The sequence below is a fragment of the Artemia sp. Qi Xiang Cuo genome, chromosome 1 (genome assembly GCF_049724085.1).
Source record: "Artemia sp. Qi Xiang Cuo chromosome 1, ASM4972408v1, whole genome shotgun sequence".
Classification (NCBI taxonomy): Eukaryota; Metazoa; Arthropoda; class Branchiopoda; order Anostraca; family Artemiidae; genus Artemia; species Artemia sp. Qi Xiang Cuo.
The window spans coordinates 25,728,066-25,744,187 of NC_142794.1; positions in this window are offsets into that span (position 1 = coordinate 25,728,066).

Genomic DNA, 16,122 nt, shown 5'->3' on the forward strand with positions numbered 1-16,122 from the left:
CACTATCACTGGTGAACTAGGTTCATCCTTTTTCCTCTTTTTGCCAGGCGTCTGACCTCTTTCATTAGAGTTAGTTGCGGCTAAGGCCTGAATTTCTGACAAGTGGCTTACTGTTTTGGACCGTGTAGTTGGGGGGGGGGTTCTAGAAAGAGTTTTAGAAGTATGTTGGAAGGGTGACTGGCCAAGAGTTTCAGTGGGAGTGTCTATCTCGGGTGGTAGCCTTAGGGGCTGTTTTTTTCCCGACATTTATTCTGACGAGACACTGCAGATTCACGAACTGTTAATCAGGCTTAATTCAAGGTTACTTGACCAAAAGTAAATATTCAGTTATGGAACTAAATTATTCACAATGATAAATAATAACTCACTTTGTATGAAGTGAACAGTCTCTCACAATTAAATCCGCAAGTTAATTGCGCAATCTAAAACAGTACAGTACAAAAGATAATCCGATTAGGTTCATAAGTTAGTTCCTTTTAGTTCAGATACTAAACTCATACTGAGTTTAGTATCTGATATACGTATATATACGTAATAATTATATAATTATTTATATAACTATATACCCAATAATTTCTGTTCGTTTTAAATTTTATTGTTGCTCCCTACTTTCAGTTGAAAAAACTTGTTTTTTTTTATTTAATTTCTGATCTTTTTTTAAATAATGCCAGGAAATCTGGCCCCACCTCCACGGAGAAACCCCTTCCCTACGGAAATATCCTCTAGACAATTCAATGCCCGATTCTAGCAAATTCCCACAGTGTTTAACTTCCCCTGACAAGTTCACTCCCTGTAAACTTCCCTCCCCATAGATTCCCCAGTGGAAAACCCCCCAGCAGAAAATGTATGCCTACATCCCGTTAACAAATACTATGCGCAAACAATGGGCAAATTTTATAACTTAAACACATTTCCCCTGGGGCTGTGGGGGATCGTTTTATACCCAAAGGCATAGTTATTGGGCCCTTCAACTATGTAGAACAAAATGGCTATCTCTAAATTTTAATCGGACGATTTTGGGAAAAAAGGGGCGAAGGAGGGAGCCTAGTTGCCCTCCAAGTTTTTTGGTCATTTAAAAATGGCAATGGTACTTTTAATTTACGTTCGAATGAGCCGTCTCCCAATATTCTAGGACCACTGGGTCGATATGATCACCCCTGGAAAAAAAACCACGCATTCGCGATCATTCTTCTGGCAAAAAAAGCAAAATTCCACATTTTTTTAAGATAGGAGCTTCAAACCTATACAGTAGAGGTCTCTGATACGCTGAATCTGATGATTTGAATTCATTGAGATCACTTAGCTTTTAGAGGCTGTTTATCCCTTTTTTTTAAAAGCAGGACAATTTTATCAGGCTTGTAACCTTTAATCAGTTAGACTAAACTTAATTAAATTTATATATTTGAAATAAACATAAAAAGCCAATTCTTTTGATATATCTATTGGTATAAAAATTTAGTTTTTTAGAGTTTCGGTTACTATAGAGCCGGGTCCCTTCTTACTTATAGTTTGTTATCACGACCTGTTTGATTGTGAAGTAGTATTCGCCAAGTGTGCAATTGTTCACCCCCTCCCTTTACAGGGAACGTGAGCTGGGTTTAGACCGTCGTGAGATACGTTAGCCTTGTCGTACTGCGTCATCGACCCTTTACTGAAAACTACATGCTTCTTGAACATTCTTGGAAGAACTAATAAAATTAAACTGAATATTTTAAAGCTCATCAATTCAACATTCTATTTCACTGTAATGTTTTTTTCAATGTTGTAATAAGTACAAAAGAAAATAATGGTAATATTAGAAACGTTTGAAAACTCTAAGCGTCTTGAACAGTCCCTGGAAAGAACTAATAAAATGAAACTGAATGTTTGATTTATAATGAAATTAAATACTTTAAGCTCAGCAATTTAATAATCTATTTCACTGTATTTTTTTTTCAATGTTGTAAGTGCAAAAGCATATATTTGTAATAGAATTCGTTTTCAATAAAGAGCAAGTGACTAGGGTTTAGTCTTTTACATCTAGTAAATGGGCAGTAGCCAAACTTTTGTTTGTAGTAATCTTTGTTCTTTTCAAGCTTGATTTGCATATTTAATTTAACATTTACTCGTTTCAAAATTTTTCATTCATTTATATTTGTACCTGTTGTGTGTCTGTTTGCTCTGATTGTTTATTTAATCTCTGTTCGTTTTGGGTTTCGTTTATTCCTTAACAGTAATTTTTCCTCGTTTTGAGTGTGAATTATTACAGGATTTAATTTCTGCTGATCTTAAGTTTAATGTGGTCTTTACGTTTCTTTGAAGAACTTCTTTTTTGGATTTTATTTTTGTAATTAATTCTGTAAAGAGACATGTGACAACCAAGTAATTGCATATTACACTAGTTTCAACAAGCTAGTAATTGCAGTAATTGCTAGTAATTGCAATCTAATTTCAACAAGCTTTATTATCATAGTTACGTAGTAACTTCTTCGATGCTTTGGAACAATTTTCAAAGGGAAATCTATTAACAATGGTCTTTAATTTTAGGAATTAATATTTTAAAATTCTATGGAATTTCACAAAAATTTAATTATATTTTTATAATATTTTCTGTTATTCAAAATTCATATCGTCGTAAGTCTATGCAGTCAATACTGTCACATCCACTAAGGAAGGTTATTATGAGAGAACTGAGAAAGAAGAACTGAGAAAGATTATTAAATAAGAACTCATATATTTTGATACACGTTGAATCCTCCGTTAAAAGTAGTTTTAAAGAACTGGGGGGAAAATTCATTACTTTCCTAATGATTGTTCACAGTAGAGACAAACGAGGCGGCGAAATGATATTTTGTCTAAAAATTTGTGAACATAAGATCATGAATCTATATTCCATACGGGGAGGCAGAATATACAAGTCATCTGAATACAAAGATTTGAATCTATTACAAATACAAAAAAATTAATTTCCGCTAAATCTAACCTATCAGCCACAAAAAGTACAAGCTACTTTATCAGAACTTCTATATCGAAGTTCTAGTTTCTGTTTCTTCATCTTCACTCGGCTTTCATTTATTTCACAATTTTTATTTAAATTTTTACATTTATGGTAGAATTATCATGCTGAAAAATTATATATATTTCATGTTAAAATATATTGCGCTTTAATTTTACTGCTTTCTTCTTTAGACGTAACTGTTCTTTTTCACTCCGGATAGTATTACCACAAAGCTCGTTACCTCCGTTTAGCTGCTATTTTATTCTGTAGAGAACACTAATGAATTCCGCATTTAGAACATCAAAAAGTTTGACACAGAAAAAAAAAGGAGTATAAGTTACTCTTACCTTTCCAGGCTTAATGCAGTTAGCGTTAGGACTGAGCAAATAGCTGAATACATTTGCAAATAGTGAATGAATTTGCACATGAACAAACCAAATGCCCAGGAGAAAGAATATAGTTTTACCAACTGAAAAATAAAATAAACAAGCATAAGCTAATGTTAGCCAAACTAAATCTGATCAGGAAACCAAAAGAGCTGAAGCGTTAGAATTATCAGCCACTTTCAAGATACCATTTGTCTTTTTTATCTATTTTTTTTTTCAGATGAAAACTTCGTTTTGACCTATATTGGGTTGTTCTTTTTTTTGGATTCAAAAAAGTCGAACTTCTCCAATGAAAGTAAAAATCGATATTCTAACTCAAGATGCATCATAGCTGATGCGCAATTATGCATCACAGTACGCAATCTAACCTAGCGCGAAATGAATCATCTTATAAAGCTTCAAAATAAAAGTCTGTATTAGCCGTTTATTTAGCATATATCATGTGCATCCTTAGGAACGAATGTGCCACTGCGTGGCGTTACTGCCTCTAAGACTAGGCAGCTCAATATATAGCTCTTCAATAGTTTTAGTTCGATTGAATATTTCAGGAATTTCACTCAATAGCTTTATGATCGTCTTTAGGCTGAAATAATTGTTTTATGCAAAAACAAATATGGAAAATGCCAATTCATTGTGGTACAATCTCTTCTACCACTTGAAACTGCACTAAAAACTTTTGATTTCCGTTCGAATCACTTGTTCTGAAATTCTTAGCAGTGATGTCAGGTGCCTGACTTTAGATAGCGCACCAAGGGAAGCGAAAATGCACCCTCAGCGCATTTTCGCTATATACTTTTTGGGTGGACTTCGAAATTCAGGGTAAATTAGATCTTGCAGGGATGAATGAAAAAAAAAAAAAAAAAAAAAAAATTCAGAAACAATGTTACCATATAGTGTGAATTTTGCTTTTCAGAATACTAGAAATCAAAATTGTTAGCATTGAGTCTTCATTGAGAGATTTCTATTTTTAATCGCCCTTTGTATTTTCAATCGAATGAGCCCTTTTCGAAGTTCCTAAGTACAATATAATAACACATTGTACCCACATCGATCTTTTCTATAAAAATGTCAAGCCTTCCAATCACTCTCGACTATTAAAAATGGCATTATCCCTTTCAATTTCTAAATGATTGAGCCCTTTTGAAGTTTCTACGGCAAGACTTTCAAAAACAAACCTTATATACTCCTAGGGCATAACTTACAACCCTTGCCCTGAGGGTCTGGGGGGGTGTCATCCTCAAAGACCTAATTTCCAGAACTTTCAACTACGTTGAAGAAAATTGCTATCTCAAAATTTTGATGGGATGTGTTTGGGGAAATGGTGGGCGTGAGAGGGGGGCTAGTTGCCCTCCAATCACTTCCAACTATTAAAAAGGGCACTAGCCCTTGAAATATCCAATAAAATGAGCACTTTTTGAAGTTTCTACGACAATGCTTCCTATAAAAACCTTATATGCCCCAGGAAATAACTTACAACCCTTGCCCTGAGGGCTATGAGGGGGTCGTCATCCTTAAAGACATAATTTCCGGACCTTTCGACTACGTTGAACAGGATTACTATCTCAAAATTTTTATTGGATGTGTTTAGGGAAATGGTGGGCGTGAGAGGGGGGTAACTTGCCATCCAATCACTTTCGACTATTAAAAAGGGCACTAGCCGTTTCAATTTCAAATCGAATGATTCCTTTTTGAAGTTTCTGCAACAATACTTTCTAAAAAAAAACTGATATGCCCCCTGGGCATAACTTACGACCCTTGCCCTGAGGGCTGTGGGGGGAGTATCATCTTCAAAACATAATTTCCAGACTTTTTAACTACGTCGAACAAAATGGCTATCTCAAAACTTTTATTGGATGTGTTTGGGGTAATTGTGGGTGTGCGAGGGGTGTTAGTTATCCTCCAATCACTTTTGACTATTAAAAAGTGTACAAGCCCTTCTAATTTCCAGTCGAATGAGTCCTTTTTAAAGTTCCTACAACATCACTATCTATAAAAACCTTATATCCCCCAGGGCATAACTTAAAAACCTTGCCCCGAGAGCTCTGAGGGGGTTATCATCCTCAAAGACCTAGTTTTCAAAACATTTAACTACGTTGAACAAAATGGCTATCTAAAAATTTTGATTGGATGTGTTTGGGGATTAGGTGAGCGAGAGAGGGGGGTTAGGTGCCGTTAAATCACTTTCGACTATTAAAAAGGGCACTAGCCCTTTGAGATTCCAATCGAACGAGTCCTTTTTCAAGTTTCTACGACAAAGCTTTCACTAAAAACCTTATATGCCCCCAGGGCATAACTTGCAACCCTTACCTTGAGGGCTGTGGGGGGAGTGTTATCTACAAGAAATAATTTCCGGACCTTTCAACTACTTTGAGCAAAATAGCTATCTCAAAACCTTGATTGGATGGGTTTGGAGAAATGGTGGGCGTGGAAGGGGTGTTAGTTGCCTTCCAATCACTCAACTATTAAAAAGGGCACTAGCCATGTCAATTTCCAATCAAATGAGTGCTTTTTAAAGTTTCTATGACAACTCTTTCTATAAAAAAAACCTTATATGCCCCCAGGCGTAACTTACAACCCTTGCCCTGAGTGCTGTGGGGGAGTGTCATCCTCAAAAACATAATTTCTATCTGAAAATCAACTACGCTATACAAAATGGCTATCTCAAAGTTTTGATTGGATGTGTTTGGGGAAATGGTGGGCGTGGAAGGGGTGTTAGTAGCTTTCCAACCACTTTCGACTATGAAAAAGGGCAGAAGCCACTCCAATTTCCAATGGAATGAGCTATTTTTGAAGTTTCTACGATAACTCCTTCGACACGAAGTGCCCTGGTCTAAGACCAAAAATAAATAATACATTGTGCCAACATCGTTCTTTACTTAGGCAGTGCTATTGCGCTGCCTATGATTGTAATTCTAAGCATCAAAACATATAGATTCTCAAACTTAGTTATGAGAACAAAATGTTTCGTAGCTTTCAAAATTATAACAATTAGAACGAATTATGAAAATTAGAACCACAAGAACGACCAAGTCAAAGATAAGAAATTAGACCAGCCGTTATACGTAAATGCAACTATCTATAAAATTGTAGGTTAAAGACAATGTTCTGACATTTTGTCATGAAACAGAAGCCAAAGACATATATATGAGACAAAAATGTACTTGGCAAGGTCCTTCAACAGTTTCAATTGCTATTTTATTTTTGTTTTCCTTTTAATGAACTTGAATTAGTTTTGTGCATTTTTTAATCATATATTGTATTTATCTTCGACTAGTATTCAAGATCATTTTCAAAGTTAAACAGCAAACCCTCCTTCTATATCGCCCGAGATTTCCCCAAGAGTTTTATCTTCATTCTCATTGTCATTTGATGGGTTTTTGATGTCATACATGGCAATGGTAAATCTATTCAGCATAGCGGGTGTAGGATCAAAGTCTCTGCAGCACTTTCCTTGGTAATTTAGCCTAAGTCGGATGGTCACAGAAGAGTTAAGCATTTTAAGGTGTATCCTGTTTCGAATTTTGTACTTGACAAGATTCATAACAGAAATCACTCTTTCGACGAAGGGGTTGCTGACGAGAAAGCTTACGACAAAAAAGCTGCTTGAGCTATGTCAAACAAAGGTCAGCTTTTCCCACTCTTTACTGTATTTTTTTTTTATCAAAATTTGACCGCTTTCCCATTTGGTTTTTCACGCGGATAATTTAAAATTTAGGTCGTCATGGAGCCTGGAATGCAATATGAGAATCCTTACGGGGTTCTGAAAATGCCACCTGTCTTTATAGACAAATTCCTGAATCTGTCAGTAGAAGTTGTCAGTAACACTAGCCTTTAAAATTTTGAGTTTTGTCATTGTTGTTGTGAAGGTAAAATTCGCCCACTCTGCGCCGAATTTTTTTGACATGCGCGAAATCGGCACAATGCGCCAATTTGAAAAACTCAATGCGTAATCAACTCAAAAAAGCGCCTGCAACCTGGCAACTATGGTTCTTAGGTCACTTTACATATATATAACTTCAGCTGAGAAAAAAAAATGCATTTGTGATCATCCCTCTTGGAGAAAACACGAATTTCACATTTTTGTTAGCAGGGGCTTGAAACTCTTGAGCAGGGTCTTCTGATATGCAGAATTTATTGGTTTAATTTGTATCTAGATTCTCTTCCCATTTTCTTACTGGTGTTTTAACCTTTTTTCGAAAATTCAGGATGTCTTCTCAGACTTGTAAATTTTTCTGGGACACATTAAATTCGACGAATGTCAAATATTTATAATCACCATAAAAATCTAACTGTTTAATGTAGGCTACATATTGATGCATGATATGTATATTTATGTTTGATGTATGTATTTGTTTTTTAGGTTCAATGAATTAGAAAATCTAATGGGATTTTGTATCACAGAAGAAATAATAAGCTGGTATTGGGGATCCATATATATATATATATATATATATATATATATATATATATATATATATATATATATATATATATATATATATATATATATATATATATATATATATATATATATATATATATATATATATATATATATATATATATATATATATATATATATATATATATATATATATATATATATATATATATATATATATATATATATATATATATATATATATATATATATATATATATATATATATATATATATATATATATATATATATATATATATATATATATATATATATATATATATATATATATATTAAAATGAAATATTTCTATACCAAGCGTTAACTTTAAAAGTGTAATTATGCCTGCATTCCATATGGTTAAATATGAAACTAGGTCAAGGAAAAATGAATTTGTTTCTAGGAAAACCTCAGGTTCAGAGGTGAATAGTCTCTCCACTGTAACATTCCAAGTAATGGGTTTATTACCTGTTTTTAAAAGTAATTTTTAGATAATCATCGCAGTTAGTTTCTAGGAAGAAATGCAGAGAGGTTACTAAGCTATCTGTTTATCTACAATAAAATTTAGAATCCAGATGTTTTTCGTCGCTATTCTAAGAAAATATACTTTGTTTTCCTTTTAATTAAGATACAAGACTTCTTTCTATTCGCAAGGCATTTTTACACTTTCTGTCTTTATTTTCATTTTCTGTGTTCTATTATGTTAGCTCCTAAGTGAGATTTAAAAACCTTAAAGTGAAAAGGGCTCGTGACAGTTTGTCGTAACAATGAAAAAGTTTGTCGTATATATATATCTATATATATATATATATATATATATATATATATATATATATATATATATATATATATATATATATATATATATATATATATATATATATATATATATATATATATATATATATATATATATATATATATATATATATATATATATATATGTATGTGTGTGTGTGTGTGTGTGTTTGTATATATTTATATATATGGTTCAGCGTATAAGAGAACCCTACTGTAGAGGGTTTAAGCTCCTATCTGCAAAAATGTAGAATTTTGTATTTATTTTTTTTGCCAGAGGAAAGATCACAGATGCGGGTTTATTTGATGTTTTTTATTTCCCCAGGGGTGATTGCATTGACCTACTGGTCCTAGAATATCGTAGGAGGGCTCATTCAAACGGAAATTCAAAGTTGTGGTGCCCTATTTAACTGACAAAAAAAAATGGAGGGCAACTAGGCCCCCTTTAGTGTTTCATTGTTTAAAAAAAATAGAGTTGTGAGAAAGTCAAACTTTAGCATAAAGAGCGAGGCGTTGAGGGGGGGACAGCCCCTTTCATATACGGAATAATTTCTGTTCTTTTAAGTTTTAATGTCGTTCCTTACTTTCAGTTAAAAAAAAACTTGTTTCTTTATTTAATTTTTGAACATTTTTGAATTAATGCAGGTTTTGATTTTGGCTCACCGTACATGAATAATTAACCAAAAATTTTAATATTAATTTTACTTTTATTTGGTTAAATGGCTTTCTCGAAACCTGCTTAATTTTATTTACGAACGTTTTTATTAGTAATAAATATACGTAACTTATGAATTAACTTACGTAACGAACCTCTATATTCTTATATTTTTAATACGTATATTAGAGGGTTTGCCTCCTAGTTAATACCTTGCTCTTTAAGGTATAGTTAGAATTTTGTACTGATTTTTTTAAAAATGACATCTTAATTACAAACCCCGTTAATTATAATAAATAGCTCTTATTAAAGTACTGAATAACCTTTGGCTTAAAGAGCAAGGTATTGAAAGAGGGGTGAACCCAATCCTAAACTTAATGTTTTCTGTCGTTTTAAGTTTTGATGTTGCACCTTTCTTTCAATTAAAAAACTTGTTTTTTTATATATAATTTCTGATCTTTATTTAAATAATGATGGGAAATCCGGCACCCCCTTCATAGCAATATCCCTTCTCCCATGAAAACTTCCTTCATGGTAAGATCCTTCCACATAACCACCGACCCACTCCCCCCTCCCCCACCACCATAAAAAATCCCCTCCGAAAACGTATGTATACTTCCCAATAACCAGTACTATATGTTAACATTGGGTAAAGTTCATAACTTTCAGCCCTCCCCCCGGGGACTTCGGGGGATTAAGTCATGCTAAAAGACATAGTTATCATATTTTCGACTATTATGAACAAAATGGCTATCTCAAAATTTTGATCGGATGACTTTGGGAAAAAATGATCATGGGAGGGGGCCTAGTTGCCCTCCATTTTTTTGGTCACTTAAAAAGGGCACTAGAACTTTTAATTTACGTTCGAATGAGCCCTCCCACTATATTCTAGGACCACTGGGTCAATACAATCACCCCTCGGGGGGGGAACAAAACAAACAAACAAACAAATAAACACGTATCCGTGATCTTTCTTCTGGCAAAAAATGCAAAATTCCACATTTTTGTAGCTAGGAGCTTGAAACCTCCGCAGTAGGGTTCTCTCATACGCTGAATATGATGGTTGTGATTTTCATTAAGGTTTTATAGCTTTTAGGGGGTCTTTTCCCCTTTTTCGAAAATCAGCCAAATTTTCTCAGGCGCGTAACGTTAGATAGGTAGGACTAAACTTGATAAAACTTATATATTTGAAATCATTTTTAGAATGATTATTTGAAATCAAATATATTTGAAATCAAATTTTTGTTCATTTTTAGTTTATTGGAGTTCTTTACTTTTTTTGAAAAACTGATTTTGTTGAAAAAGTTTTTTAATTAGTTTCTTTTCGTTTTATATCGACATAGTATTTTTCAGGGAGAAAGACTGAGCCTCTTCTAAAGTTAAACAACCATCCCTTCCATAAAAACCTTAAACACCCCCTGGACATAACTTACAACCCTTGCCCCTAATCTCTGTTTTTTTTTTCAACTCCAAAAGCCTTGTTATATGATATATAGACTATTTTGAATAGAATGGCTATTTCAAAATTTTTATTATATGCATTTAGGGACAATGCGACATGTGTGGGCGGGGGGTGGGTGGGGGGGGGGGTTGGGGTAGTTGTCCTCAGATCACTTTGAATTTTAAAAAGATCACTAGAGCGTCTGATTACCAATCCAACCCCCCCCCCCTCCGAGGTTTATAAGACTAAACTTTCTATAAAAACCTTATATGTCCCAAGGGCATAACTTAGAACCCTTGTCCTGAGGGCTATGGAGAGAGGGTTATCATCCTCGAAGACATTATTTCCAGACGCTTCAACTACGTTGAACAAAATGGCCATATCAAAATGTTGATCGGAAATGTTTGGGGAAATGATGGGCATGGGGTGGGGGTGATTCTCCCTCCAATTAATTTCGACTATTAAAAAGGACAATTGCCCTCTCAATTTCCGATCTAATGACCTCTTTTTGATGTTTTTACGACAACGCTTTCTATAAAAACATTATATGCCCCCAGGGCACAACTTACAATCTTAGCCCTGAGGGCTGTGGTGAGAGGGGGGTTGTCATAATCATAAACATAATTTCTGGACCCTTCAACTACGTTCAACAAAATAGCTACATCAAAATGTTGATTGGAAGTGTTTACGGGAAATGATAGGCAAGGGGGTGGCATTCACCCTCCTATCGCTTTTGAATATTAATAAATTCACTAGAAATCTCAACTTGAATTTCCCACTCCCAAAACTAGAATTCCCAATTGAATGAGCCCTTTATGGAGTTTCTACGACAACGCGTTCTATAAAAACCTTATATGCCCCCATGCATAACTTACAACCTTAGCCCTGAGGACTGTGGGGGGGATGGGGGTGTCTTACTCGAAAAAACAATTTCAATATACCCCCAGGGCACAACTTACAATCTTAGCCCTGAGGGCTCTGGGGGGGATTGCCATACTCAAAAACATAATTCCCGGACCCTTCAACTGAGTTCAACAAAATAGCTATATGAAAATGTTGATTGGAAGTGTTTACGGGAAATGATAGGCGAGGGGGGTGGCATTCACCCTCCTATCGCTTTTGAATATTAAAAAATTCACTAGAAATCTCAACTTGAATTTCCCAATCCCAAAACTAGAATTCCCAATTGAATGAGCCCTTTATGGAGTTTCTACGACAACGCGTTCTATAAAAACCTTATATGCCAGTAGAGAGGGGTCATGAGCTCGTGACAGGACCACGTGGTTTATGGTTTTCTCAGTGAGAATGAAAAAACAGGAATTTTCTCACTTGAAAAACCATGAATTTTGTCACATTTATGGTTGTTTTCATGGATGGTTATGGATGATTTATGGTTTTTGTCAGTGAGAATTTGAAAAAACAGGAATTTTGTCACATTTATGTCTGTTTTTATGGTTTTTGTCAGTGAGAATTTGAAAAACAGGAACTTTCTCACATTTTTGTATGTTTTTATGGTTTTCTCAGTGAGAATTTGAAAAAACAGGAATTTTCTAACTTGAAAAACCATGAATTTTGTCACTTGGAAAACCATAAACCACGTGGTCCTGTCATGAGTACCACCTGTGAACTTGATTTACATAAAGTTCGCTGAGAGCGTGCACTTACAACAATAACAACATCGACCTTGGAACACCTGTGCTGTCGACCTCAATTCACCTATCGTGAATCAATAATTCCCCTTAGAAACAACAAATTAATTTCCCCTTTCTTGACAGATCAATCAATCAATGACATCATCTGTCAGACTTTAAAAATTTTCGCCAAGAAACATTTCTCCAGGAATAGATCCAAATCATTAATGTCTTTGCCTCGGGAACAGTTCTACTGGTCGAACTCCAAAGGATATTAATAACCAAAGGCCATGGAAACAATTAGGCAAGAAACATCTTAGCGATGAATTGTTTTAGCGCGCGAAAAGGTTTCCTATTAATTTGAAATGCGTTAGCGCAGAGTTGCCAATAACAAAGGAACACACTGAATTTGCGTTTAGGGATTATTTGGGCAAAACCGTTTTAGACAGGTTATGGAACTATTTCGGCGAAACAGATAGAGACATTTTAAAAGAAGATTTTGAAGAGATTTTAGAAGAGAATTTAAAGGTGAAACTCTTTGGTCGTTATAATACACAAGTTTCATTTGAACAGTGTTGTGAGGTCCTCTAACCCAACCCCAAAGGGTTCCAATCCTCCTACCCCAACCCCGAAGGAAGCCCCCCGGCGGCACAGGGCGCCCCCGCTCCCACCGGCCCTCCCCCGGGCCCCCCCAGTCGCCCCGGCCCCCCAACTGCCCCCCCGGACACTCAAAGGCCCCCCAAGCTCCCAAAGGGTCACCGGCACCCCAAAAGCCCACCCAGAGCCCCAAATGCCATCCCCGGGCCCCCCAAAGGCCCATCGAGCTCCCAAAGGACCAACGGGGTCCCAAAGGCCCTCCAACGGTCCCCAAATGTCCCCCAGGCACCCAAAGGCCCTCCCGGCGCCCCAAAGGCCCACCCAGACCCCCAAATGCCATCCCCAAGCCCCCCAACTGCCCCCCGGACACTCAAAGGCCCCCCAAGCTCCCAAAGGACCACCGACCCTCAAGGGACCCACAGACCCCCAAATGCCATCCCCGGGCCCCCCAAAGGCCCATCGAGCTCCCAAAGGACCAACGGGGTCCCAAAGGCCCTCCACCGGTCCCCAAAGGTCCCCCAGGCACCCAGAGGCCCTCCCTGTGCCCCAACGGCCCTCCCCCGGCCCCCAAAGGTCCCCCGGGCCAGAGAAGCACCGCCGGGATGCGCCGTGGGCCAGGAAAGCGCCGCGGGATGCGCCGCAGGGATGCGCCGTGGGTTTGGAAAGCGCCGCAGGGGATGCGCCGCAGGGAGGCACCGCAGGAAAGCGCCGCAGGATGCGCCGCAGGGATGCGCCGCAAAAAAAAAAGTAAACTAAAAAGTAAAAATTTCGAAATGTTATCCCCCCAACGCCCCCCTCAGAGCCCCAAAGGCCCTCCCCCGGTCCCCAAAGGTCCCCCCGAGCTCCCAAAGGACCACCGGCCCTCAAGGGACCCACAGACCCTCAAACGCTCTCCCCGTGCACCCGTCTTTCGTTGATGTGTGTTGTCTGAAACCTATGATTTGGGATATGTAGTTTGCTACTTCAGGCTTTTCTGAGCTAAGGTTTCCTAGTATTTCCTAGGTGAATGTTGTCTGAAACCAATAGTTTGGGATGAGTAGTTTGCTATTTCTGGCTTTTATGAGCTAGGTTTCTTAGTCTTTCATAGGTGTGTGTTGAGTGAAACTTATGATTTGGGATGTGTAGTTTGCTATTTTCGACTTTTCTGAGCTGGATTTCTTAGCCTATCATAGGTATGCGTTGTCAGAAAATTATGATTTGGGATGTATAGTTTGCTATTTCAGGCTTTTCTGAGCTAAGGTTTTCTAGTATTTCGTAGGTGAATGTTGTCTGAAACCAATAGTTTGGGATGAATAGTTTCCTATTTTTGACTTTTCTGAGCTAAGGTTTCTTAGTCTTTCGTTGGTGTGTGTTGACTGAAACCGATGATTTGGGATATGTAGTTTGCTATTTTTGACTTTTCTGAGTTGGATTTCTTAGTCTTTCATAGGTGTGTGGTGTCTGAAACCTATGATTTGGGATGTGTAGTTTGCTATTTTCGACTTTTCTGAGCTGGATTTCTTAGCCTTTCATAGGTATGCGTTGTCAGAAAATTATGATTTGGGATGTATAGTTTGCTATTTCAGGCTTTTCTGAGCTAAGGTTTTCTAGTATTTCGTAGGTGAATGTTGTCTGAAACCAATAGTTTGGGATGAATAGTTTGCTATTTTTGACTTTTCTGAGCTAGGTTTCTTAGTCTTTCGTTGGTGTGTGTTGACTGAAACCGATGATTTGGGATATGTAGTTTGCTATTTTTGACTTTTCTGAGCTGGATTTCTTAGTCTTTCATAGGCATGTGTTCTATGAAACCTATGATTTGGGATGGGTGGATTGCTACTTTTGACTTTTCTGAGCTGGATTTCTTAGCCTTTCATAGGTGTTTGTTGTCTGAAACCTATAGTTTGGGATGACTAGTTTGCTATTTTTGACTTTTCTGAGCTAGGTTTCTTAGCCGTTGATAGGTGAGTGTTGTCTGAAACTAATGATTTGTGATATGTAATTTGCTATTTCCGACTTTTCATAACCGGATTTCTTAGTCTTTCGTAGGTGTGTGGTGTCTGAAACCTATGATTTGGGGTGTGTGGGTTGCTATTTTTTTTGACTTTTCTGAGCTGGATTTCTTAGCCATTCGTAGGTGTGTGTTGACTGAAACCTATGATTTGGGATGGTTAATTTGCTATTTTTGACTTTTCTGAGCTAGATTTCTTAGCCTATCATATGTGTGTCCTTTCAGAAAATTATGATTTGGGAGGTGTAGTTTGCTTTTTGGACTTTTCAGAGCTAGGATTCTTAGTCACTCATAGGTGTTTGTTGTCTGAAACTTCGAGTTTGGGATGAGTAGTTGGCTATTTCAGACTTTTCTGAGCTAAGGTTTCTTAGTATTTCGTAGGTGAATGCTGTCTGAAACTTATGATTTGGGATATGTAAATTACTATTTCGGGCTTTTCTGAGTTGGATTTCTTAGACTTTCATAGGTGTTTAGTGTCTGAAACCTATGATTTGGGATGTGTAGTTTGCTATTTTCGACTTTTCTGAGCTAGTTTTCTTAGCCTTTCATATGTATGTGTTGTCAGAACATTATGATTTGGGATGTGTAGTTGGCTATTTCAGGATTTTCTGAGCTAAGGTTTTCTAGTATTTCGTAGGTGAATGTTGTCTGAAACCAATAGTTTGGGATGTTTAATTTGCTATTTCCGACTTTTCATAACCGGATTTCTTAGTCTTTCGTAGGTGTGTGGTGTCTGAAACCTATGATTTGGGATGTGTTGGTTGCTATTTCAGGCTTTTCTGAGTTGGATTTCTTAGTCTTTCATAGGTGTGTAGTGTCTGAAACCTATGATTTGGGGTGGGTGGATTGCTACTTTTGACTTTTCTGAGCTGGATTTCTTAGCCTTTCATAGGTGTTTGTTGTCTGAAACCTATAGTTTGGGATGACTAGTTTGCTATTTTTGACTTTTCTGAGCTAGGTTTCTTAGTCGTTCATAGGTGAGTGTTGTCTGAAACCTATAATTTGGGATATGTAATTTGCTATTTCTGACTTTTCATAACCGGATTTCTTAGTCTTTCGTAGGTGTGTGATGTCTGAAACCTTTGATTTGGGGGTGTGTGGGTTGATATTTTTTGACTTTTCTGAGCAGGATTTCATAGTCATTCGTAGGTGTGTGTTGACTGAAATCTATGATTTGGGATGGTTAATTTGCTATTTTTGACTTTTCT